Source organism: Lissotriton vulgaris, chromosome 3_1 (assembly GCF_964263255.1).
Source record: "Lissotriton vulgaris chromosome 3_1, aLisVul1.2, whole genome shotgun sequence".
Classification (NCBI taxonomy): Eukaryota; Metazoa; Chordata; class Amphibia; order Caudata; family Salamandridae; genus Lissotriton; species Lissotriton vulgaris.
In genome coordinates, this window is record NC_141689.1 from 450,678,620 (window position 1) to 450,702,819 (window position 24,200).

The 24,200-nt window shown below is 48.1% G+C and overlaps 1 protein-coding gene across 1 annotated transcript in view; it reads right to left on the minus strand.

The window, feature by feature from the left end:
* DIMT1 (DIM1 rRNA methyltransferase and ribosome maturation factor) overlaps nucleotides 1–24,200 on the minus strand; it is a 177,820-nt gene that overhangs the window by 13,860 nt on the left and 139,760 nt on the right. The gene's annotated exons all lie outside the window — the stretch shown is intronic.

Consider the following 24,200-nt stretch of genomic DNA (forward strand, 5'->3'; position numbering starts at 1 on the left):
ACCCCGGAAACAATATATTATATGTGCCCCACATATATATAGACATATATATATATAAATATATATATATATATATAATAAGCAATTGCAGCCAAATAAAACAGTAGAGCTGGAATATGCTGTGAAGAATTTCCACCATACATGTGTATTTGCATTAGAAACATGAGAAACAACACCAATGCTTGTTTAGAAACTGTTTTAATGCTTAGAAAACAGTAGACATTTTTATAACACACTGTAAGCATATACAGCTCCCAGGCTGCATTGCAAATACCCAGTCTAAAAAGACTGAAAAGCTAACTTGTAGCTGAATGTACTAAAACTGACGCCGTGCCTTTAAGGCACCTCTGCCCCTAGCTTCCCATCATGCCTCAGGGGTTACAGTTAGGTCAGTTGTTCTTTTCGGAGACTGAAAACCAAACCATGGTAATAACAGGTTAAAAACATCTCCTACTTAATAAACAAAGTCCTTTGCCCGGGGAGGCGGGAGGGTTGCTTATGACTTTGATGAGGATACCCCTGGAAGAGAACTAGGATTACAGGTAAGTAACTAATCCTTCTCTTCCAGGGGATCCTCATCAATAGTCATAAGCATTAGAATAGAGTAGCGAGCCTCACCTCATCCCTGCGGGCAAAGGAATCAACAGATAACATTCATATTCGTAGGCCCCAAAATAGGCCTTATTCTACCCAAATAGGTTTCTCAAGGAGGCTTGCCCTACTTGAGACTCCGCTCTGGAATCAGACTCTAGGCAATAATGCCTTGTAAAGGTATGGACTGATTTCCATGTCGCAGCCTTGCATATTTCTGACATAGGAATGTCATGTAAAAACGCTATTGTGGCTGCTTTCCCTCTAGTGGAATGAGCTTTGGGTGATTGTAACAAAGGTTTGCCAGCCAGCTGGTATGCTAGCCTGATACATGAGACAATCCATCTGGAGATGGATCTTTTGGCTGCTGCTAACCCGGTCCTCATTGAACCATAATTGACAAAGAGTTGGTCTGTCTTTCTGGTGTCCTTCGTCTTTTCTAGGTAAAATTTAGCACCCGTTTAAGATCCAACGAGTGCAATGACCTCTCAGCTGGGGTCGAAGGGTTAGGAAAGAACGAAGGAAGGGTAATCGTTTGATTTATATGAAAATCCGATACCACCTTTGGAAGGAAAGATGGATGAGCCCTCATTACCACTCTGTTGTGATGAAACACAGTATAAGGTTCCTTGGTGCAGAGTGCTTGTATCTCGCTAACCCTGCGCGCAGAGGTTATTGCCACCAAGAAGGCCGCCTTCCAAGTGAGATGCTGCAAGGAGGCCTTGTGTATAGGCTCAAACGGTGTAGACATCAGCCTGGAGAGAACCAGGTTCAACTCCCAGGGAGGAGAAGGATTTCTCACAGGGGGATAGACCTTCTTTAATCCCTGAAGGAAATCCTTAACCACTGGGACCTGAAAAAACGATGTTTGTGTAGGTGATTTTCTGTACGCTACTATGGCGGATAGATGAACCCTAATAGAAGCGTATTTCAGCCCTGATGTAGCCAAGTAAAGGAGGTATGGAAGGACTACCTCTTCTTGTCCTTTGGTGGGATCAAAGCCATGGTCCTTACACCAAATGAAAAATCTTTTCCACTTGAACGCATAAGACGCCCTTGTAGAAGGTCTCTTTGCCTCTCTTAAAATATGCATACATTCTGGAGGCAGATTTAAGTGTCCATATTGCAAGACCTCAGGAGCCATGCAGTCAGGTTCAGCGACGGGAGGTTGGGATGCAGGATCCTCCCGTTCATTTTGCTCAACAGGTCTGGCCTGCACGGCAGGCGTCTGTGTGGACACAGCGACAGATGTAACAGGTCTGGATACCACCATTGTCGCGGCCAATCCGGAGCAATTAGGATCATGTCCATGCTCGATCTGATGAGCTTGGCCACCACCTTCGGAATCAGTGCCAGAGGAGGAAACGCATAGGCGAACATTCCTGTCCACTCCAGCAGGAGAGCGTTCCCATGCGTCCCTGGCCGGTGGAACCTGGACGCGAAGGCGTGGCATTTGGCGTTTTCGTCGTCCGCAAATAAGTCTATGTCTGGACGACCCCAGCAACGGAAGAGTTCTTCGACTACTTCGTCGTTTAGCACCCAGTCTGGCTGATCTTCGAAGTGCCTGCTGAGTGCGTCCGCTTTTGTGTTTAGCTCGCCTGGAAGGTGCACTGCCACCACCGACAGTCCCCGAGCCAGAAGCCAGTGCCAGATTGTCTGGGCCTCCAGAGACAGAGGGCGAGATAGAGTTCCTCCCTGCTTGTTCAGATAGAACATAGTTGTAGTGTTGTCCGTCTGAACCAGGATTTTGTCCGTTGTTATTGCTGGAAGGAACGCTTTGAGCGCCAGATGAACTGCTCGAAGCTCCAGCATGTTGATGTGGTATGTCTGGAGGTTGGTCGACCAACGACCTTGAATCTGAAGATGACCCATGTGAGCACCCCAGCCTTCTAGAGATGCGTCCGTTACCACAGACAGCGAAGGAAGAGGTTGCTGAAAAGTGACTCCCTGCAGGACATTCCGAGGGCGAGTCCACCACTGTATGGAGGTCAATGCTGCTTGTGACAGGATGATTCGATCCTCCCAATCTCCTGTCGCTTGGTCCCACTGATCTTCCACAGACTCTTGTAGAAGCCGCATCCTCAACCTGGCGTTCGGTATTAGGAAGATGCAGGACGCCATGGAGCCCAATAGAGATGCTACCTCTCGCACCTTTGGACGAGGAAACTGAAGTAACTTTTTGCATTTCTGCCCCATGGAAGATAGTCTCTCCTGCGAAGGAAACGCTCTTCCTAACTTTGTGTCTAGAACTGCTCCCAGATAGTGGATAGTTTGCGTGGGTTGCAGGACCGACTTTTCTGTGTTCACGTGGAGGCCGAGCCTGTGTAGTTGTTGGAGACACAGGTGACAGTCTTTGGTGGCTTGACGAGGGGACGGACTCTTCAGGAGCCAGTCGTCTAGATATGGGTACACAAAGAGACCTTTTTTGTGTAGACATGCCGCTACCACTGCCATGCACTTGGTGAATACCCTTGGTGCGGATTTGAGTCCGAAGGGAAGCACTTTGTACTGGTAATGCTTGTTCCCTACCAGGAATCTCAAGTACTTCCGATGACCTGGTGTTATAGGAATGTGGAAGTACGCGTCTTGTAAATCCACCGAACACATCCAATCCCCAATTTGTAGATGAGGACATATCTGATGAAGTGCCAGCATGCAAAACTTCTCTTTGACCACCACTTTGTTGAGGGTTCGAAGATCCAAGATCGGTCTGAACTTGTCCTCTTGGTCTCTTTTGGGGACTAGAAAATATCTTGAATACACTCCTCTCCCCCTTTGGGATGGGGGTACCTCTTCGATTGCGTTTTTCTTTAAGAGGACGTTCACCTCTCTTTTGAGGAGTTTTAGATGGTACGAGCGAGTCTTTTTTGGAGGACTCGGTTGTGGTCTCTTCCGGAAACGTAGCGCATATCCATTGCGCAGTATATTCAGCACCCACCGATCTTTTGTGATGCTGACCCACTCTGCCAGGTGTTGCGAAGCACTTCCTCCCACTGGAGTGGGTAACGGCGCCAGAGGAAGCCACTGCTCAGGTCTTGCCTCCTCTAGGCGTGGTAGAGGACTGATGATGTCCGCCTCTGCCTCTGCCCGATTTTCCTCCTCTGTATTGCGCCTTCCCTTGTGGCTTGTTTTGAGACCATTGAGGGGTTTGAACCCTCTGTTGGCCTCCCCGGTTCTTGTTGGTCTTGAAGCGTCGTTTGAACGTCTCTTTCCTTTTCTCCAGACCAACCGCCTTCACTGTGTCCAATTCTGTCTTCATGCGGGTCATTTCCTGATCGGCATGCTCCCCGAAGAGTGAAGATCCGGAAAAAGGTAGATTGAGGATGCGCTGCTGGGCATCTGGTTTGAGACCAGTTAAACGCAGCCAAGAAGATCTCCTCGCACATACCCCATGTGAGTAGGCATGTCCTGCTAGAAGGGCGTTATCTGCTGATGAACTAATCTTTTGGTTCGCCACCAAACAGCCCTCCGTCACTGTCTCCTCAAAGTCCTTCTGGTCTTCCTTGGGCAATTTCTCTTTGAATCATTCCATGGAGTCCCATAGGGCTCTATTGTACCTTCCCAGAAGGGCTGATGCACTAGAGACTTTCAGGGATGAAGCTGCTGTGCTGCATACCCTGCGTCCCCAAGAATCTTGCGTCTTGCTGTCTTTGTCCGGAGGGACCGAAGAAGAAGGAGCGACTGTGTGATTCTTTTTAGCTGAGGCTACTATGACTGAGTCTGACGCAGGCTCTCCCTTAACAAAGATAGGATCTGAGTCGGCCGGCCTATATTTCTTCTGGATACGTGCCGGTACCGCCCTGATCGTTGCTGGCGCGAGGAAAACCTCTTTGATTGGGTCCATTATCCCTGGAACCAATGGGAGTAAAGGCCGTGTATATGATTTGTGACGAAGGGGTCTCAAAAATCACAGTAGTGGACACCTCTGGAACAGCCATCTCTATATTAAGTTTGTGAGCCCCCCTTTGTAAGACGTCCAGATACGTGTTGACGTCGTCAAGAGGGAAAGCTCTGGAGCGAGGACTGTTTGCCAGCGTTGGAGAGTAATCCCCTTTAGAAGATCTAGATGAAGATGAAGAAGAGGATGATGGAGTTCTCCTTCTCCTGTGGTGAGATTTCTCCTTCCTCACTGGTGATCTTCTCGGTCGTTCTTCCCTTCGAGGAGAACTTGATTTTCTCTGATGCTCCCTTCGTGGAGATCTCGATCTCTTAGTCCGTACCTCCCTTCTCGGTGTTCGAGATCTGGGTTGCTCCCTCCTTGGTGATCGGGAGACCCTGGGGGTATGCGACCTTTCCGCTCTCCTCTCTCGAGAGCGTGATCGGTGACTGGTAGGACTCTGTCTGTCTGCCTCTTCTACCAACTGCTGAAGAGGGGACCTGTGGTCTGGACTTAAGTATCTTCGTAGTCTCTCCGTCGCTTCAGAATCCTTCCATTTACTCAACGGACCATACCATCTTGGCGAGAGTCTTGCCTGTGTGATATACCGTTGCTGGGGTGTCTTTTGCACCGGACTCCTACTCCTAGAAGAGGACCTCGATGAACCAGAGGTACATAAGGAGGAATGGTGAGAAGCAGATTGTGTCACTAGAACTGTCGAAGGCACTGAAGGAGATCTCCGTCTCACCGGTGTTGGAGGACGTCTCAAAAGTCTTTCCCTCGGCGTCGAACGCCTCTGCGGCGTCGACGGAGTGATAACCTTCGACGTCGAACGCTTCGACGTTGACCTGTGGTCCCTCGACGTCAAACGGCGATGATGAGCCGACGACGGAGTCTTCTCCCTCGACGTCGAACGGCGTCATCCTGCCTTCGACAGAGGTCTCGACGTCGAACGGCGTTGCCCTGCCGTCGACGGAGGGCTCGACGTCGACCGACGTTGGTCTGTCGGCGACGGAGATGTCAATCGACGTTGTCCTGTCATCGACGATGCCCTCGACGTCGACCTGACACGTGGCGACGGCGGAGGATCGGACATCCTCGACGTCGAGCGCCGACGCGCCGTCGACGATGATCCCTTCCTCAACGGCGAGCGTCCGAGGGGGCTCTTGCTCCTCGACGCCGAGCGCCTCCGTGGAGACGTCGGCGGAGGTGTCACACTCTTAGAAGCCTGTCGACATTGAGGCGACGGCGAGTGTGATCTGTCTCTCGACGCCGATCGTCGCCTGGTTGACGACGGCGGAGTTGACTTATGTCTTGACGTCGATCTTCTCGTCGACGGTGATCTCGTGGCTTCTCTCGACGCCGATCGTCGCCTAGTTGACGACGGCGGAGCTTTCTTCGTCGTCGGTGAACTTCTTTTCGACGACGATTTCTTCATCGACGCCGGTCCCGACGTCGACGGAGTTTTTTCTCTCGAACTGTCCATCAGATGTTGTTTTTTCAGCGCCGAGCCCGGTGCTGAGGTTGATGGACGCTCTGACTTGCCTTTGGAGGGAGTTCTGGGTCTCTTTGAACTCTTCCTCTCTGTAGATCTTCCCCTCATGGATCTCTGGGCCAGACCATAGAGCCTGTTCCTCTCTCTGTCTTTAAGAGTCCTGTCAGACAGATTTTTACAATGTGAACAGTCTTTAGGATCATGATCCTCTGGCAAGCATAAAATACAGACCTCATGAGAGTCTGATTTTGCCTTCTTGTGGCCACAAGAAGGGCAGTTATCAAATAATGTGGGCATCCTGACAGGAAAACCTCACAAAAAATCGACTGCTAAGCAGTTATTTACTTGACACTGATGTTAAAAGTCAAAGTAAATCAAAAAATTGTTCTTTAGAAGATTTTCTGACTGAAAAAGGCAGAAAAGTGTGGAGCTGTGTATCCAGGGTCCTTCCTGAAGGAGCCGGAAAGAACAACTGACCTAACTGTAACCCCTGAGGCATGATGGGAAGCTAGGGGCAGAGGTGCCTTAAAGGTACGGCGTCAGTTTTAGTACATTCAGCTACAAGTTAGCTTTTCAGTCTTTTTAGACTGGGTATTTGCAATGCAGCCTGGGAGCTGTATATGCTTACAGTGTGTTATAAGAATTTCTACTGTTTTCTAAGCATTAAAACAGTTTCTAAACAAGCATTGGTGTTGTTTCTCATGTTTCTAATGCAAATACACATGTATGGTGGAAATTCTTCACAGCATATTCCAGCTCTACTGTTTTATTTGGCTGCAATTGCTTATTTTATATATATATATATTTATATATATATGTCTATATATATATATATGTGGGGCACATATAATATATTGTTTCCGGGGTCCCGCGCATGGGCGGGAATATTCTAATGCTTATGACTATTGATGAGGATCCCCTGGAAGAGAACCATAGTTAGCCGGTCCTCAATTGCTCCCAAATCTGTGCAGGCTGTTTGTGGGATGGCAAGGCTCTTCCTATAAGAAAATGAAAGCTGGCTGTTACCTTCCCACTCCCTCACAGCCTAGCTGAGTAAAGACAGGCAGAAAGAAGGATGGCTGACCTGCCTGCCTGCCTAGTCGTCCTATCTGCAAGGAGTACTTTACTTAACAAGTATGCTCTACATATGCACTCGCTGCCTCCTACCTCTGCCCCATCTTCGCTGCATGGTGAGAAGCATAGTCCAAAGACAGCAATTTACATTTTATTTAAAGCTTAATTATGGCTGGTCTTTTATTACATTTTATATTTTTCAAATAGAAATTAGTTATTTGCGATTATTTTTTAATTTTTAAAATTTTTGTTTTATAACTCTTTATTGAAAATAGAACAATAACAAACAAGGCAATAGTAGGCATACAGCTGGGTACGTGTTCGAGTAGGGGAGAAAACGCATCACAATGTAATACAGAAAATCAGTAAAAGAAATAAGGGGGGGGAGGGGAGCAGGGGGAAACAAAGCCACTTTACATTAGGATTAGATAGCATTGGGAATGTCGGATCAGGGGGAGAGAGGAGCATCCAGAACTTCGGTGAGGGGAGGTGTGCACACATCGCCCCGGTAGGCATTCCATTGACCCCAAATTTTACCCCATTTCCTCGGTCTACCACGTGCCACATACACCGTTTTCTCACGAAACATACACCAGCCATGTTCTCCTTTCATGCCAAAACCTTGGGCGGCCTCTGGGAGCCCCACAACTGTGCTATATCTCTCTTGGCAACCATATTTCCCAGGGTTGCCCACTGAGTCTGCGCCACATTATAATCAGTCGGTTCCCATACATTCAGCAAGCAACGCCTGGCTTCGGGTAGTAGCGCAACTCTCGTGACCTCTCAACACTGCGTGCACTCGATTCCAGAACACTGCTATCTCCGGGCATTCCCAAATTATGTGGAGGAAAGTACCAGTTAAACCGCACCCACGCTTGCACAATCCATCAACAGCATAACCCATCCGAATCAAGCGAGGGCCAGTCACGTAGATCCGGTGCAGGATCTTAAGCTGCACGAATCGGAGACGGGCTGGAATCGCGACCTCCTTGGGAGAGGATATCGCAGATTGCCAGTCCTCATCATCTAATTCTAAACCGTCATTGGTCCAAACCTCTCTAAGGTGTACCAACAGATCAGCACGGTCGTTAATCAATTTTTTATATATCAGAGAAATAGTGCTGTCTGGAACGTATCCATCAAGCACCCGATCTTCGAGTGATGACGATTCCGGTATAGCAACACCTGCAGGAAAAACCGAATTCAACGCGTGGCAGACCGGTATATAACGGTAAAACTCCTCGTCATTAAGTTCGTACTCTATCTTCAGCTCCTCGAAGGTCTTAATCCTACCCTTGGCCCAGAGGTTGCTTACCTTGCTAATACCGATCCTATCCCAGTTCGCAAAGCCTTTCGTCCTCCACAAGCTACCCAATTTATCAGACGCATAGAGCGGAGTAGCCCGGGTCAAACGATCCGCCCATCCCATTGCCGAGTTTGCACACTTCCACACTCGCACTGCTATATTAGTGGGTCCTGACAGTTCCCTCCCGCAGATTTGGAGTAAAGCGCCCTGTTATAGTCTCCACCCGGTAGCTGCCACTTATCCATCTCGAACGCGGGGTTCAAAACCGGACCGTACATTCCATGGTTGATCGCTCCCAGCTGGGAGGCCCAGTAGTAACGCTTAATATCCGGAAGTGCGATACCGCCGTCATACCAGGGGAGCGTCAATTTGGCGAGGGCGATACGCGGACGTCCGCCCCACACCAACTGCCTCTGTAGACTCTCAACCTCAAGGAAATAACCCGCCGGAATTACATCGAACGTGTTCTGAAGCGCGTATAAAAACCTGCGGCAAGGACATCATTTTGAACAGGGCTGCGCGCCCCAGAGGGGACAATGGCAGTCTACTCCAGGCCGCCACATCAGATTTTAACCGTTGGAGTGGAGGAAGGAGATTCCGTTCGTAACGGACAGCGGGGTCCAGTGTAACATAGACCCCAAGATATTTAAATCCCGTCTGTGTCACCTGTATAGGACAGCCGCGCAGTAAAGAGGGAGTGTCACCCGAAAGTACATAAACACAGGACTTAGTCCAATTAATCACAAGGCTGGAGTTCTTCCCGAACGAGCTCAGTACATCAATCAGTACTATCAAGGACTTTCGAGGTGACGAGAGATACAACAGGATGTCATCTGCGTATAATGATATTCGATCCTCAAATTCTGGGGTCCACTGCATACCTTCATGGATGGTTCCCACCACAGCCAAGCCGCTAGAGGTTCCAAGGAGAGTGCGAAAAGAAGTGGGGACAACGGGCACCACTGTTGCGTGCCCCTCCCCAGAACAAAGGACCTGGAGACCCGACCATTTACCACAACCTGAGCTAATGGTTCCTCGTACAGAAGTTTTACCCAGCCGATGAAACCGGAGCCGAAACCAAAGTTTGCAAGGGCAGCCCAGAGATATGTCCATTCCACCGTAGCAAAGGCCATCGTAGCATCTAAAGAAACCAAGATGGCCGGATCACGCAGCGACGTCGCTCTCGCCAGGACGCCATGGAGTCATAGCAGGTTCAGAGCCGTGTTGCGATGTGGAATGAAACCAGATTGATCCGGATGGATCAGGTCACCGATCACCTTTATCAAGCGGTTTGCCAATAATTTAGCTAGAATCTTGGGCTCCGCGTTAAGGAGCGATATTGGCCTATAGGATGCGCAGCGATCACGCGGTTTCCCCTCCTTATGAATCACCACGATGCTCGCAAGTCGCTGATCACAGGGAAGGGAGCCGATGTCTCGCGCTTCTAGGAATATAGCACGAAGATGCGGCGCCATTTTGTCGGGACGCAGTTTGTAAAGCTCGATGGGGAGACCGTTGGGGCCCATAGCTTTTCCCGAGTGGACGGATCGGATAGCAGCCGCCACCTCATCAACCGAAAATGCTTCGTCCATCAAATCCCTATCTGAGTCCGATAGGCGCGGCAACGCGATGTCCCTTAACAGTAAATGGGAGTCTTCCTCTGGTCTATCGGAGACTGGGGAGTATACATTTTGAAAATGTTCTGCAAAACACTCCACAATCTCAACCGGGTCAGTCACACGCACTCCATCTGCTCTCTCAACCACAGGAACTACACGACTCGCCCTCTCCTTCTTGTCTAACCAATCAGCTTCCCAGGCTCGTCTCCCACATCGTACAGCCGGCCCTGCTGCTCTCTACTAGCAATTCTAGCAGCGTCCGTTACCAGGGCTCTATGATCGAGTTGTTTGAGACCAAGGACATGAACCTTCTCTTGAGTGATATCCACTTCTAAAGCCCCTTCCAACTCAACTATTTCGGGCTCTAAGCGGACTACTGCCTCATGTTTGCCTTTTTTAGCAGCAGCGATTAGCGATAGCGCCTGTCCAAGGATAACAGTCTTGAAAGCCTCCACAATGAAACAGAAGAGGATACAGACCCCACATTCTCAGTGAAATAATGATCCAAAGACTTGATCAATTCAGCCCTGGTTTTGGGGTTACGGAGGTAGCAAGGGTTAATCGGAGCCACTCGACCCCCTAGCACCCATCCTCATGTCCATCAAAAGCCACAGTGGGGAGTGGTCCGAAATACCCCTGGCAAGATGTCTAACTTCCCTAACCAAAGAGGCCTGCGCCGTTGGCATCAAGATATAATCAAGCCTTGAGAGGCTACTGTAAGCTCCAGAGTGAAAGGTGAATTGCCAGGGCTCGAAAAATTCACTCGACCGCTCGCATTTGCGAGTGAGATTGATTAAGGACAAGCTATTTTTAGGTCCTACTCACCCTTTCTGGCGAGTAGGAATACAAACTTGACACTTGACCTCTGCCTCTGAAAGCAGAGGAAATGTGACAAGATAGCAAGATTTAAAGGCATCTTTTCTTGCTCACAAAGTAAATGAGTAATAACAATGCTTTTAAATCTTGTTAACTTGTCACATTTGCTCAGATTTCAGAGTTTGAGGTCAAGTTCATTTAAGTTAGGTCGAGGAGATTTTGTAGTTTACTAGACCTGCAGGTCTAGAGCATTTTTTATGATTTGTCGAGCCCTGATTGCGCCTGTCCCGGATGCATTAGCCTCCAACAATCTACCAGTCCCAGCAACTGCAAAAATTCACCTAACCAGGACTGTGATTTCATGAGGTCCCTGGGGGGGCTGCGGTCCTCCCTACCGGAAACAACAGAGTTAAAATCTCCACCCATAATCAGAGTGCCCTCAGGGAGCCCTAAAACCAACCCCCCCCCCCCCCCCCCCCCCCCCCCCAGTTCAGCAAAGGTTGTGGTCTGCAGCCCAGGTGGAACATACATAGAGAGCAGTGAGATGGTCTTCCCCTCCCACCTACCGGTGAGCACAGCATAGCGTCCCCTATCATCAAGGATTATGTTGTCTACCTCCAGGGGGAGGGAACTCCTAACTAGGATACCCACCCCTCTAGATCCAGTGGTGAATCCAGAATGTGCAATCAGACGATATCCTCGCCGATTCATAGCATGGCATGTGTTGCCAATCAAATGTGTCTCTTGCAATAAAACTATATCAGGGGAGAGGCGTCTCAATAGTTGTAACACAACCCCACGTTTTATCCTGTCCCCCAACCCATTGACATTCCAGCACAATAACTTCAACCCCTACCCCCATCCCAAGAGCAAGTGTCGAATCTACCCCATAGCGAACAGAACACCCAGATCGAGATGTACGACGATGTGTTGCCTTGAAACAAAATGAAACAAACCCAAACCTCCCCCCACCCCCCAACAAAACCCCAAAATACACCCGTCCACCCTGCACTTCTGCGATAGACTCAAAAGCCACCCCAACTTGCAGTGTGCCTGTCGACCAATTATTAAACTAGTCTACAAAAAGAAACCCTGAGGAGGAAGAGTCCCATTCTCCCTCGCCGCCTCTGGGTACAGTACCATAAGTATCGCAAAAGTCATGAAACCACAGCTGCCAGTTCTGTACATTGTCTGAAAAACAGCTACCACTTCTCATTCCTGTTCCGGCGGGCCACCCTCGGCTCCTTCAGTCCCACCAAAATGTTCCGAGCGATCACTCTGTGCGGGCAAGGTGTCAAGCCAGTCACTCACGTTCTCGGGGCAATCAAAGAAGAACGTCCGTTCATTGTGTTCAACACGTAGCCGAGTTGGAAAAAGCATCGCATATTTCATACCCATGTCTCGCAGTCGCCGCATCTCTCCCAAGAATCCCATCCTTTCTGAACAAACTGGGTGAAATCAGGGTAGAAGCTCACCGTAGTGTTTTCAAACTTCGTGGGGCCACCCACTCGCGATACCTGCAGGATAGCGTCTCTATCCCTAAAATGGAAGATTCTGGCAATTATAGGCTGCGGCGGAGTAACCAGTTTCGGCTTCCCACCCGGCACTCTGTGTGCACGTTCCACCGCAAAGAAGTTGCTCAGGCCTTTGGGGGCGAGATGGTTCAAGATGAGATCCTCTACGAGGAGATCTGCGGCAAACTCTTCCGATTTTTCAGGGACCCCAATGATACGTATGTTATTACGTCTGGCACGACTTTCAAATTCCTCCAGCCGTCGGGCAAAGAGATCATTGGAGGATCGTAAGTTGCGAACCTCCGTCTGTAAATCGGAGACATCAGTCGTAAGGCTGGAGGTCTTAAGATCGAAGGATTTGACCTTCTCGTTGGTTTTCGATAGGTCAGTCCTGATCAGGTTGACATCAATTGCCACGGTGTCCAGCTTTAGAGCCAGAGCCTCATATTGTTGCAATGGATGTTTTCATACTAGCAATGGCGCCCATGACATCGCAAAGGGTCAAATCATCCACAGCAGTTGAGGAGTCGCCGGCGTCCTCCAGAGACCGACTCGCGCCACCGGGGGACCCTTTAGGATGGGTATAGCAATCCATTATGTTCGTTTGAATAGTGCCCCCACGGTGAACGGTCTTGGTCTTTTGCTTCTCGCTGTCAGGCTTGCCCGCCATATCGGGTGCTGCGCCCCGAAGGGGCCTTTGGGACCCGGTAAAAATGACTCCTCACAATTCATCCACGGGGATCCCCGGATGCGAGTCCCGGCTGGGTATCCCACGACCGGGGACACCCTGCAGTTGGCACACAGTGAAGTTGCGGGGTTCGGTTCCCAAGCTGGCAAAGCGATGCAGAAATAGGAGGAGGCAAAGGGAACCAAAAACGAAACCGAAAGTTAACTCTGGGGTCATAAGCGGAACCCCGTTGGCCATTGTTGTTCAACTACCACCTGGGCACCATGAGGACTCGAGCCCCGGGCAGTTCCATGGAGCAGGCCACAAAAGTTCAGAGTATCGTAGTTGCGGTTCCCGGAGTCCAAATCAATTTCTGGAAACAGCTATCAGATCAGCTGGGTCACGTTGTCAATAACCCGTTGTTGAAGTCAGGATAAAATTCAGGATAGATGCGGGAGGTGGAGAGGGTCTCGGGAGCCCTGTGCTCACGCGACCATCTTGGTTGCGTGCGAAGCTCCTCCTTATTTTTAGCAATCTTGTTAAGATAACCTAGTTGGATATAAGTTAATTTTCTTTTCTTTAAATGATCTACTTTTGGGGGCTAATAAACCATTGTAAGGTTGATTTGTCCTTTCTGAAAATGGGGTGCAAATAATACAATTCTAGTATTTCTGTTGTATTTGTCATTAACAGTCAGCTTAGAGCAGAGGTTTGTCTTGGGCTTACTAAACCATTAGCAGAGTAGTTCAAAGAGCAGCACCAAAACAATCTATTGTTCATCCAGCCACTTCTCGCAATATGGCTACTGCTAATGGGCCAGACCTCATCTTAAGCCTGCAGGAGGAAGCAGCCTACCAAATCTACTTAGCTCCCTTTCATGATCGACTTCAGTGGATAACAGCCACACCTTCTGCTAGAACTCCCTTAAACAGCCTGTGAATGCAATGCTGCAACTGGTATTTGACCAAAATGGTAGAACTGGTGCAGCATCAAGAAGTGTCTGTGTGTGTGTGTGTGTGAGTGTGTGTGTGGGGAGAGGGATAATGCTTGTTGGTGTGTGAGAAGCTGTGGGTCTACTACAAGCATTAACAGCTGATGTGCCTGCTGATCCTAGGAGTGCCACGCACACACCGATGTGACCATGGAGGTAAAAAGCGTACAAAGCAACAACCATTGACTGTAATACTCAAATGTCCAATTTTTATTACAACATGGTCATAGCGTAGTATAGACCTAGGAACCACGAACTGGAGCGGGAACCTTTTGATGAGTAAGTATGGAGTCTGTCGCCTTCGGCTTTGGTCAAATATTATGGGTATCAAAACTGGGTGGGAATGTGTGGCTTCCGGCTCGTTGGTGCTCAAGTGTAATTTGAAAGTATGGGCCATCAGAGGTATCTCAGACCTCGGACTGTTTTCTTGATTCAATATGAGACATGGGAGGGGCGATTCCTGACATTCTTGCAGGGTACACCAAAGCTGTTGTGAAATGGGTTTAGTATATTTAGGTCACCCAGATGTTTAGCTTTTTGATCACCCTTTGCTGCGGGTGGGTCTCACTACTTGAGTCTCAGTCACAGCAATCACATGGTAACTAAAATACATGCTTATCATCAGTGCCTTTTAAGATGAGTTCTCTGCGACACACCTAGAACAAGGGGCACTGGACTGGTTATATGTGAACATGCATGTGCAGGCTGCGAATTTGAGACTACTGTTGTGCGCAGCCAGGCAACTGAGCACACGTAACATGGGACAGAAGGGACTGCAAGGAAAGATGTTGACCTAGGGTAGGCCTCAGAATATTAGTGGGCACTCCTAGATAGGTCAAGAAGAGTTTACTGGATTATCTGTAGTGTTACTGCATTATACACATAGGAGAAAATCTGCCTTAAATGGCAGTTTTAACCTCCTTTGGCCTACACAGTCCAGTGAGATGTCAAACTGGGGTGGAACATGCATACAGAGTATGAATATGCAGGTCCCAAGAACATACATGTATACCTTAAGGGCCATACAGAACTGTCCTATTTCTCTGGCTCAGCATCAGACTGTCACCCGGCTAGGCCATGCTAATTACTCTGCTCCCCAGCAAAGAGAACAAAAGCCTTGCATCTGGTTATTAACAGTCACACTGCACTGGAGTTGGGACAGCCCAGGGCCACTGAACAAAGGAGGAAGCCAGACATTTGGAGTCAACACAGCAGGCGGCTCTCCCCTTTGGCGTTTTGGTGGGAAAGTCCCTGGCAGTGATGTCAGCTAGGGGTGGAGCTGGGTCTTCAGAGGAGCTGGGCACATAGAACAGTTGATGACACCATATATGATTGCCCGAGAAGCTGTGCAGGAGGGTAGGGACAGGGGGTGGTAAGGAATGTGGCACCCTGGGATTGGCCTGGGGTGTCTGGTACCCAGAACCTTTCATCCACACTTATAAACTCTTTCACAAAGGCGGGACAGAGACTTAGACCCTGGATGTGGACAACAGTAACAACATGGACAGCTGGAAGGAGAATCCTGCTAATGGACTAAGGGCTCTGCCTGCAGTTGACCCCAGGACTACTGGGTCTCTCCAGGGCAAGTGAGCCTGCTCCCCGTAAACCTCCTCGGGACCAGTTGGGTGAAGAACTGGACTTCTGTGCCACAGCAAGAGAAGAGAAACACCAAGATCCAGGCAAAGGAAATACGCTTATGCAAGGAGCCATTGGAACCAGCTCCTTGCAAAGTGGTGGCACCAGGAGACCAGGGGCACCAACAATGTATTTAAGAAAGTGTTTAGGGGCTGTAGAAGCACAGCAGTAACTTTTTCAAAAGTACCCATATGTCTTTCAGGTCTGAAGAAATGTCACATGGTGAGACTTTTACAGGCACTCTGGGCTGGAGCTTTAGCTTTACAGCTCAGGAGTGTGGGCACATCTAGTGGCTGGTCCCAAGGCTGCATTCAATGTGGCTTAATGTGGTTCAAGAGAGATGCAATACGCTATGTTGATTTTAAATGCTTTATTTAAAAATGCATTGGATAGTGATTTTGTTGAACACTGCAATGCTTATAAACAATAATGAATGGATTTAAACATGGTGTGGTTCAAGTGATAAGACAATGTTTTTTAACATGTGGCATGTCTTTTTACATGCTGAACCTGGAAAAGCCCATAGGCTTGCCTGATATACTGGGTTGGTTACTACCCTCAGAAATGGCCATACTACAAGCAAAACTAATTAAACACTAACCATACAGGAATAAAACCTAATAGAATGGTAATACTATATTTTTCTGAATCAATTCGGGCCAGATTCATTCAACAAAATACAGGGTATCCTGTCAATTGTACTATACTACCTATTACAATTTCAGGAATGTCAGGTCTTGTAAGACTTGCAATTGTAATAGGCAGTATAGTATGATTGACAGGATACCCTGTATTTGTTGAATGAATCTGGCCAGAATTGATTCACTTGTGACGACTTGTTTTAGAAAAATATATTATTACCTTTCTATTAGGTTTTATTCCTGTATGGTTAGTGTTTAATTATTTTAGCTTGTAGTATGGCCATTTCTGAAATATCACTTAAAAGTCCCCTTTTTACTAACTCCAATATGGCGCTTAAATTTCTTACTTGGAAGTTGTTTGCATTGACTAGTTTTTAATGTTTATTATTAGTATTTTATACATAAGCCTATCCCAAAATGGTGCTTACGTTACACGCCAAAATTCGTTTTGATGATATTTCCGGTATGTGGAACAGTATATTACTGGCTTTAAATTTACTGCATTACTCACCTTTCATTAGTTAAACTAGTATGGCACACTTTGATCTTGTGCTTGAATTTCCCGTTTTTTACTGATCACTGGCATTTTACTGAGGGCTATCAGGGCCTGGGTGCATGGCTTATGCGCTACTATTTTGCGGTTTATTTTCCATTTTTTTAAATGAATTACGGGCCTTTTAATGATGGTTCTCGGGGCTTGGGGACCCTGTTTATGTGTTGCTACTTGGGACTTTATACGATATGCGGTATAACAGGGTGTAATAAATTCATGGAACATTGAATATTGGTTAATAATTGGTTAACATTGTGCTTGTCCATTTCTCTCTTTATTGTTATGATTTTTGCTTGCACTAAAGGGCACTGCATTTATGACTCGTGGGGATAGGACTGCTTGGTGAGGATTTGCCATTAATAAGTACGGGCTCTATTACTACTGAAGTATTTTAATGAACTAAGATTGGTACACTTTGTACTGGTATTTACCTATCTATTTTCCTACATAGATCGTTCACTGCATTGCTCAAGACTGTGCTTTTCCTCTGTTTTTGGAGGTTGCATTTAAAGCACTGAACAATTGTATTAATAGTGGTGAGTGCTTTATCATATTCCTTGAATGTTTTTAACAATGTATCGTTCTCTGAGATCTTTTTCTTGGAATTAATCTTATAATATAAATCTATACTGGTGGGTCAGATTTTAGGCTTTTGCCGTACTGGCTTTGTGATTTCTGTATACATTGATTCTGCGTGGGATACCAGAGTTTCGTTGTGAGCTTTCTACTAGTTATTTGGATTATATACACTCACTTTTCCAACTTTTCTGGGTTTTTGGATATACAATATTATCCCCTTCTTTTCCAATAGACGTCTTTTCCTCCTCCATTTTTATCCTGTGGTTCTTTTCCCTCTTGGTGTCTATACACAACTGCTTACGTTTGGATCACACCTTAGGGTGTTCAAGGATGTTGAGATTTTCCTTTTTTCTCTAAGTCATTACTTTGGTTAATGTCTAACCTGTTTGGCTTTCAATACATTGGTTTATGATGGATTTTTCACGAGGTGTTATTTCTTTTACGTACCTAGTTGGTGATGGTCTTGTTTATAGTATTTATATCAATTAGTAATTTGTGCATTTGTCTGTTGTAGCCCAGATGAAGTCCAAGGTTATGTGCATGTAGACGAAACACGTGTTGGCTCAATTTGTGGTTACCTGTGATGGTGAAGGAGTGAAGCATACTGTATTTTGGACATATATGAAAATTGAATAAACCATCATGAAAACGGATCAAGAAGACTATGACTTGGGACTTTGTTATTTGTTTTTTATATTTGTAAACTGGTGCGTTTTGTTTAGTACTATGTGCTTAATAATGTACTTTTACTTTTTCAAAAAGCACAGACTATTGAGTGCCAGCAAGTGGTGATTACTGGTTCACATCCCCTCCCCTGAGAAGCCTTTGGCTGTTCTCTGCGATACCGTGAGAGAGTCAAGAGCTACAATGGTGTGCTTGGTTCCCAGTGCAGGAACAATTGTGGACTGTAGGAAGCTGGCTCTTCATATAGTGGACCAAAACAAGGTGCACTGTGTAAAGAGTCCAGGCAAACTCCAATTGGTTTACAGAGGCACAAATGATATCCTAAAAGCTGTTTTGTGGTAGCGTGGGTGAGCAGTTAGGTGTATCAGGTTAGTGTTAAGTATTTTTTGATACACACAGAGGCAATACATGAGAGAAATAGTAAAGAATAAATCTGGGACCAATTTAGAAAAACAATTCATATTTTTTATATAAATTTTGATACCAAGAGCCTCGTTATCTAATAATTTCTTTTTAAAATATATATTTTAGCAGGTAAGTAATATGTTCACTTGAATGCTTCTTTATGCACAATGCTTTCCTATGGGAGAAAAGGCACGTATAGCATACTGTTATTTGGGTTTGTTTTATGGCGATCTCCTTCGGGACTTAGGGTCTTAGGGGGCCAAGGTCCAAAGTACCCCAGCAATTACAGGTTACCTGCCCTAGGGCGTCTGGGCGCAGGGATGCTGGTTGACCTGGTAGCTGTGCGCGCCACGCTGGTAGAAGGAAGGGGGGGCCACCTAGAATTTCTAACGGGGGGCTCGGGTCACAAGTGTACTTTGGATAAGGGTGCACAGCCTGTTGGTCGGTACCCAGGCTGCGTGCTCGGTGCAGAGTAGAAAGGTTGGCTGAGCTCTGTTTATCCTGGAGCCTTGTGGTCGTCGGTTGAGCGTGAAAAAATGAGGACAGCCCGGCAACTTCTGAAGTGGGTCTCTGCGGTGATGAGATCTCTCGCTCGCTCCTTTGTCTCAGAGCCGTTGGGAGTCCCAACTGAACTGAAACGGTCCAAGCTTGCTGCAAGGGGTTTGGTACCCGGTATTGGTCCTGTTCTGCCTTGGTTGGTCCTTGCGTTCTTTCACTTGGTGGGAGACAGATCTGACCTTCAGGACCACAGGGTCCTCTTCTGGTTGGGGGTGGGGCGTACTAGTGCATCGGGCTGGCCTCGGAGCAGAAACTCGTAAGACCAGACTTTATGCTTCGGTGCCTGCTGCCAGCAGGGGAATAGCTCCTCTACTCCAAGGGAGGTTTGTTGGCAATTTATGAAGTGCTGGCAGCCCACCAGGGTTCTTGGCAGGAGTTCAGGACGAGTCGTTGGGTCACCACTGTTGGGACTTAGTACAGCAGGCAGGGTTTGGCGCCTAAAGTCCACAGCAGTCTTCAGTTCTCACTCTTTCTTGCAGCTCTCTGTGTCCTTCTCAACTTGATCAGTTGAATCGGAGATCCTTATGTCAGCGGTGCCACCTAAATACTCACTTGAGGGGCGTTACAGGGAGTGACAGGTAGTAGCCAAAGGCCTAATTACCTTCAGGATGTCCACACCCTCTATATGACCACTTCCAATGAGAAGTAGGTATAACCCGGACTCAGAAAGTCTAATTCTGCCAAAACTAAGATAGTGGAATTCTAAAAGTCGTGTCCACTTCAGGTAGCCAAACCTATAGGTGGAATTAGCCTGAGAGGGAGACACGTCTCCTAACTAGCCAATTTCTCACCTGTCCTGGTGCCAAATAGGCACAGGGCAGGGGGTGCCATTTCACCAGTCTAGGGAAGCCTTGGATCACTTATCAAAGGCGGCAGAGGGCTGTGAAGATTTCTGCCTTGATATGCTGATCACTGAGCCATCCTGCTTGGAGGTGGCGGCAACACCTCCGACCAGAGAAGGCATTGTTTCTGCCCTTAAGGAGCATTGGCTCTCACCTGCAGGGGGTCAGTGACCAGTCTGTGGCAGCAGCCTGGTCTACTCCAGTCAGCCAGCACACTAGTAGTCAGTAGGTTTTCAGTGGATAAACATGTTTCGTGCCAATAAGTTTGTTAGTACAAAAGTGTAGTCCTTTGAGGAGAAACGAATAGTTTCTTACCTGTCGGTGTAGTTTTGCAGCTTGAAGATCTTTCTGGATTCACTATACTGTGCATATTCCGCGGTCTTGTGGTTGGGTCCGGATTCGTAGTCTTTTCTTTGTTTTTTTTTTTTATTTGTAGCCCTTGTGGGCGTCGGCGTCACACCTCCTCGGGTGCATTTCCGGTGACGTCGGCATGCTTCCTGCGGAAGCTCCCACTCTTGGGCGCCATCTTCGGATTCTTTTTTCCGTGTTTCTTTCGTTTCCGAAGCAATGACTGTTCTATTTAGGTGAGAATTTTTACCGCTTTGTCCTTAAAGTCTCTTACTTCTCTCCCTTCTTTTTATTTATTTATTTTTTTTTGACCACCTCTTCTCTCTCCAGCCTCATCTTTCTGGCGGAGGTGGGTGGGTTCGCTAGTGAATCCAGAAAGATCTTCAAGCTGCAAAACTACACCGACAGGTAAGAAACTATTCGTTTTGCAGCGTGAATCTTTCTGGATTCACTATGCTGTGCATAGATTTTGTAGCGGTTTCTCATTTCTGTGGCGGCTGGGTGGAAGATGAGCTCTGGTTTCTGAATATATGCTGGAGCACCCTTTGTCCGACTTGTGCTTCTTTGTTCATCTGAACATCCACGCAGTAGTGCTTCGTGAATGTGTGCACCGAAGCCCATGTTGTCACCAGGCATATGTCTTGTATGGGTGTATTGGCTAGGAAGGCTATTGTAGCCCCCTTCTGCCAGTTCTTGTCCTGCCCTTTTGTGGCAGAGTTGGATTGTTTGCGCGATCCAGCGTGCAATAGTGGTCTTAGTTACTGCCTTGCCCATGTAACTGTTGGCGAACGACACAAAGAACTGTTTCGTTTTCCTGTGTCCTTTTGTCCTTTCAATGTAATGCATGACCGCCCTTCTGGCGTCTAGGGTGTGCAGAGCTCGCTCTGCGCTAGTGGTTGGTTTTTGGAAAAAACTCGGTATCTGTGGTTCATGTGGAATTTGGACACCACCTTTGGCATGAAGTGTGGGTCGGTCCTCATCACAACCCTATCATTGTGTATTTGTAAGTAGGGTTCCTGTAGCGTTAGCGCTTGCAGCTCGCTAACTCTGCGTAAGGACGTTATTGCAACCAGGAAAGCAGTTTTCATAGTTAGCATCTGTAAGGAGGCCTTGTGAAGTGGCTCAAAGGGCTCCTTCATGAGTTCCGTCAGGACTACGTTCAAGTTCCATGCCGGTGGCGGCACACGCTTGGGTGGTGCGATCCTCTTCGCTCCTTCCAGGAACCTCTTGACAACTTGTGATGTGAAGAAGCTTCTGCCCATCTCACCCCTTGTGTAGGCCACTATAGCTGCCAAGTGAACTCTCAAGGAGGACGAGCTGAGGTTTTTCTCCAGTAAGTGCGTCAGGTATTTTAGCACTGTGGAGTCCTTCTTCATTTTGTTGTGAAGTCTTTCCCGCCTGCACCACATCATGAATCTTTTCCACTTTGCGACATAGCACTTCCGTGTGCTGGGCCTTCGTGCCTCCCGAAGGACCCTGAGGGTACTCTCTGGCAGTCTCAAATGTGCGAACTCTATGTCCTCAGGAGCCTTGCTACTAGGCTCATGCTCTCTGGCTCTGGGTGCAGCACCTCTCCGTTCTGCATGGAGAGCAGGTCTTTTCTTCTGCCGAATCTGTGGGGTGCACACTGTGTCATCTCCATGATCTGCGAGTACCATGTCTGCCTCGCCCACTGTGGCGCGACCAGTATCAGGGTCATGTTGCTCGCTCTGCACTTGCTCAGTACTCTGTGTATCAGTGGTATCGGGGCAAAAGTGTAAGCAAATGTCCCGGACCAATCTATTCATAGGGCATTCCCAAGGGACCCTTCTTCGTGTTGTCTGGATGCGAAGTTTCGGTATTTCGCATTCCGGCGTGTTGCAAACAGGTCCACTGATGGCGTTCCCCACCTGTTGAACAGTCACCTTGTCTCCTGAGCATTGAGCTCCCACTCGTGGGATGCCGATGTCTGTCTGCTCAGCCAGTCTGCCTGAATGTTCTCCTTCCCTGGTAGGTGTATGGCTAGCAGGTCTATCTGGAGAGGGATGGCCCATCTCCATATCTCCTGTGCCAGCGTTGAAAGCATTGTTGACTGTGTTCCACCCTGTTTGTTGATGTAGAACATCGCCGTGGTGTTGTCTGTCTGCAGCAACACCCTTTGCCTGTACAGTCTTGTCTTGAAGGCTTTCAGTGCAAGGAAGATTGTCTTCAATTCGAGGTAATTGATGTGCTTTGTCGCATCTGCTGGCGTCCAAAGACCCCTCACTTTGAGTTCCTCCATGTGAGCGCCCCATCCCTTCAGGGATGCGTCTGTGGTGATGGTCACTGTCGGAGTTGGGGGTGTTAGAGGCTTTCCCCTTGTTAAGTTCTCCATGGTCCACCATGTCATCTCCTTCTGCACTGCGTGCGTCACCACCACAAGATCCTCCCAACTGCCAGAAGCCTGTGACCATTGTTCCTGGAGCCATTCTTGCATGGGTCTCATGTGGAGCCGCACATTCGGCACTAGGTGGATGCATGATGCCATCATCCCCATGATCTTGCTCGCAGTCCTCACTGTCCGAGCTTGTCCCTTCCGGTAGAGGCGAGTTTCCTTGACCAGTGCCCTTGCTCTCTTCTCGCAGGGGAACACTTTGCCATGTAAGGCGTTGATCTCTGCCCCCAGGAAGATCTTCACTTGCTCCGGCTCCATTGATGATTTCTTCCAATGGACGGAGAACCCCAGGTTTAGGAGCGTGCTCGTCACTGTATGTTTATGTTGCTTGCACTTCTGGTACGAGTTTGCTTTCACCAGCCAGTCGTCCAGGTGAGGGTATACGTGTATCCCCTGTCTTCATAAGTGCGCTGCGACTGCCGCGAGGCACTTCGTGAACACCCTCGGTGCTGATTTTAGTCCGAAGGCTAGCGTTGTGAACTGGTAGTGGCCTCCTCCGATTGTGAACCTGAGCATATGCTTGTGCTTCTCGTTCATCGGTATGTGCAAGTAGGCGTCCTTGAGGTCTATCGTGACCATGAAGTCTCCGACCTGCTATTGCGGTAGCACCTCCTGCAGGGAGGTCATCTTGAATTTTTGTGTTCTTATGAATTTGTTGAGGAACCTCAGGTCTAGGATGGGTCTCATTTTGTCGTCTACCTTTGGTACTAGGAAGTACGTTGAGTATATTCCCTTGTTTCTTTCCTTGAAGGGAACTCTTTCTATGGCCTGTTTTTGTAGAAGTTCTTGTGCTTCTTCCTGAAGCCTCGCCAGCTGTTCTCTTGCTGGTGGCTTTCCCCTTGGCTTTCTGCTTGTTGGCTTTTTCTCCAACTCCAAGCAGTATCCGAATTGGATAATGTTTAGGATCCATTTGTCTGATGTTATTTCTCTCCATTCTTGGAGGTAAAACTTTAATCTTCCTCCCACTGGTGTCATGTGGTCGTAGGTGTTTAGATTGTCCTGACCCCTTCGTACGTGGTGCCCCCTGGGATCTTTCCTGTGGTCGGGCACCCGGAGGTCTTTGAAGTCACTTCGAGGTGGGCTGCTGTCCCCCTCTTCTATTCTGGCCACGTCCATTTCTCCCTCGAAAGGACTGACCTCTTTGTTGGTACTGCCAGGACTGCTTCTTCTGACCTTGCTGAGCCTGCCTGGTGCGTTTGCTGGAAAGCCTGGTGCGATGTACCTGGGTGGTTTCCACCTCTCCCGCCGGGCCTCCGTGACGGGGTGCCTCTTTTGTTGCCTCTGAACTGCAATGCCCCCATGGATCTTGCCGTCTCGTTATCTTTTTTGAGTTGGCAGAGTTTCTCGTCAACTGTTGCTCCGAAAAGCGTTTCGCCGTTGAACGGTGTGTTCAGGATACTGTGTTGCACCTCGGGTTTGAACCCTGAGATCCTGAGCCAGGCGTGTCTCCTTTCCGTGACACCCATCATCATGAGCCTGCTGGCGGTGTCTGCTCCGTCCAGGGCCGTCTTAAGGCAAGAATTTGCCGCGTTTTTCCCTTCTTCGATCAATTTTTCGGCCTTCTGCCTGGCATCCTGGGGTAGGTCCTTCAC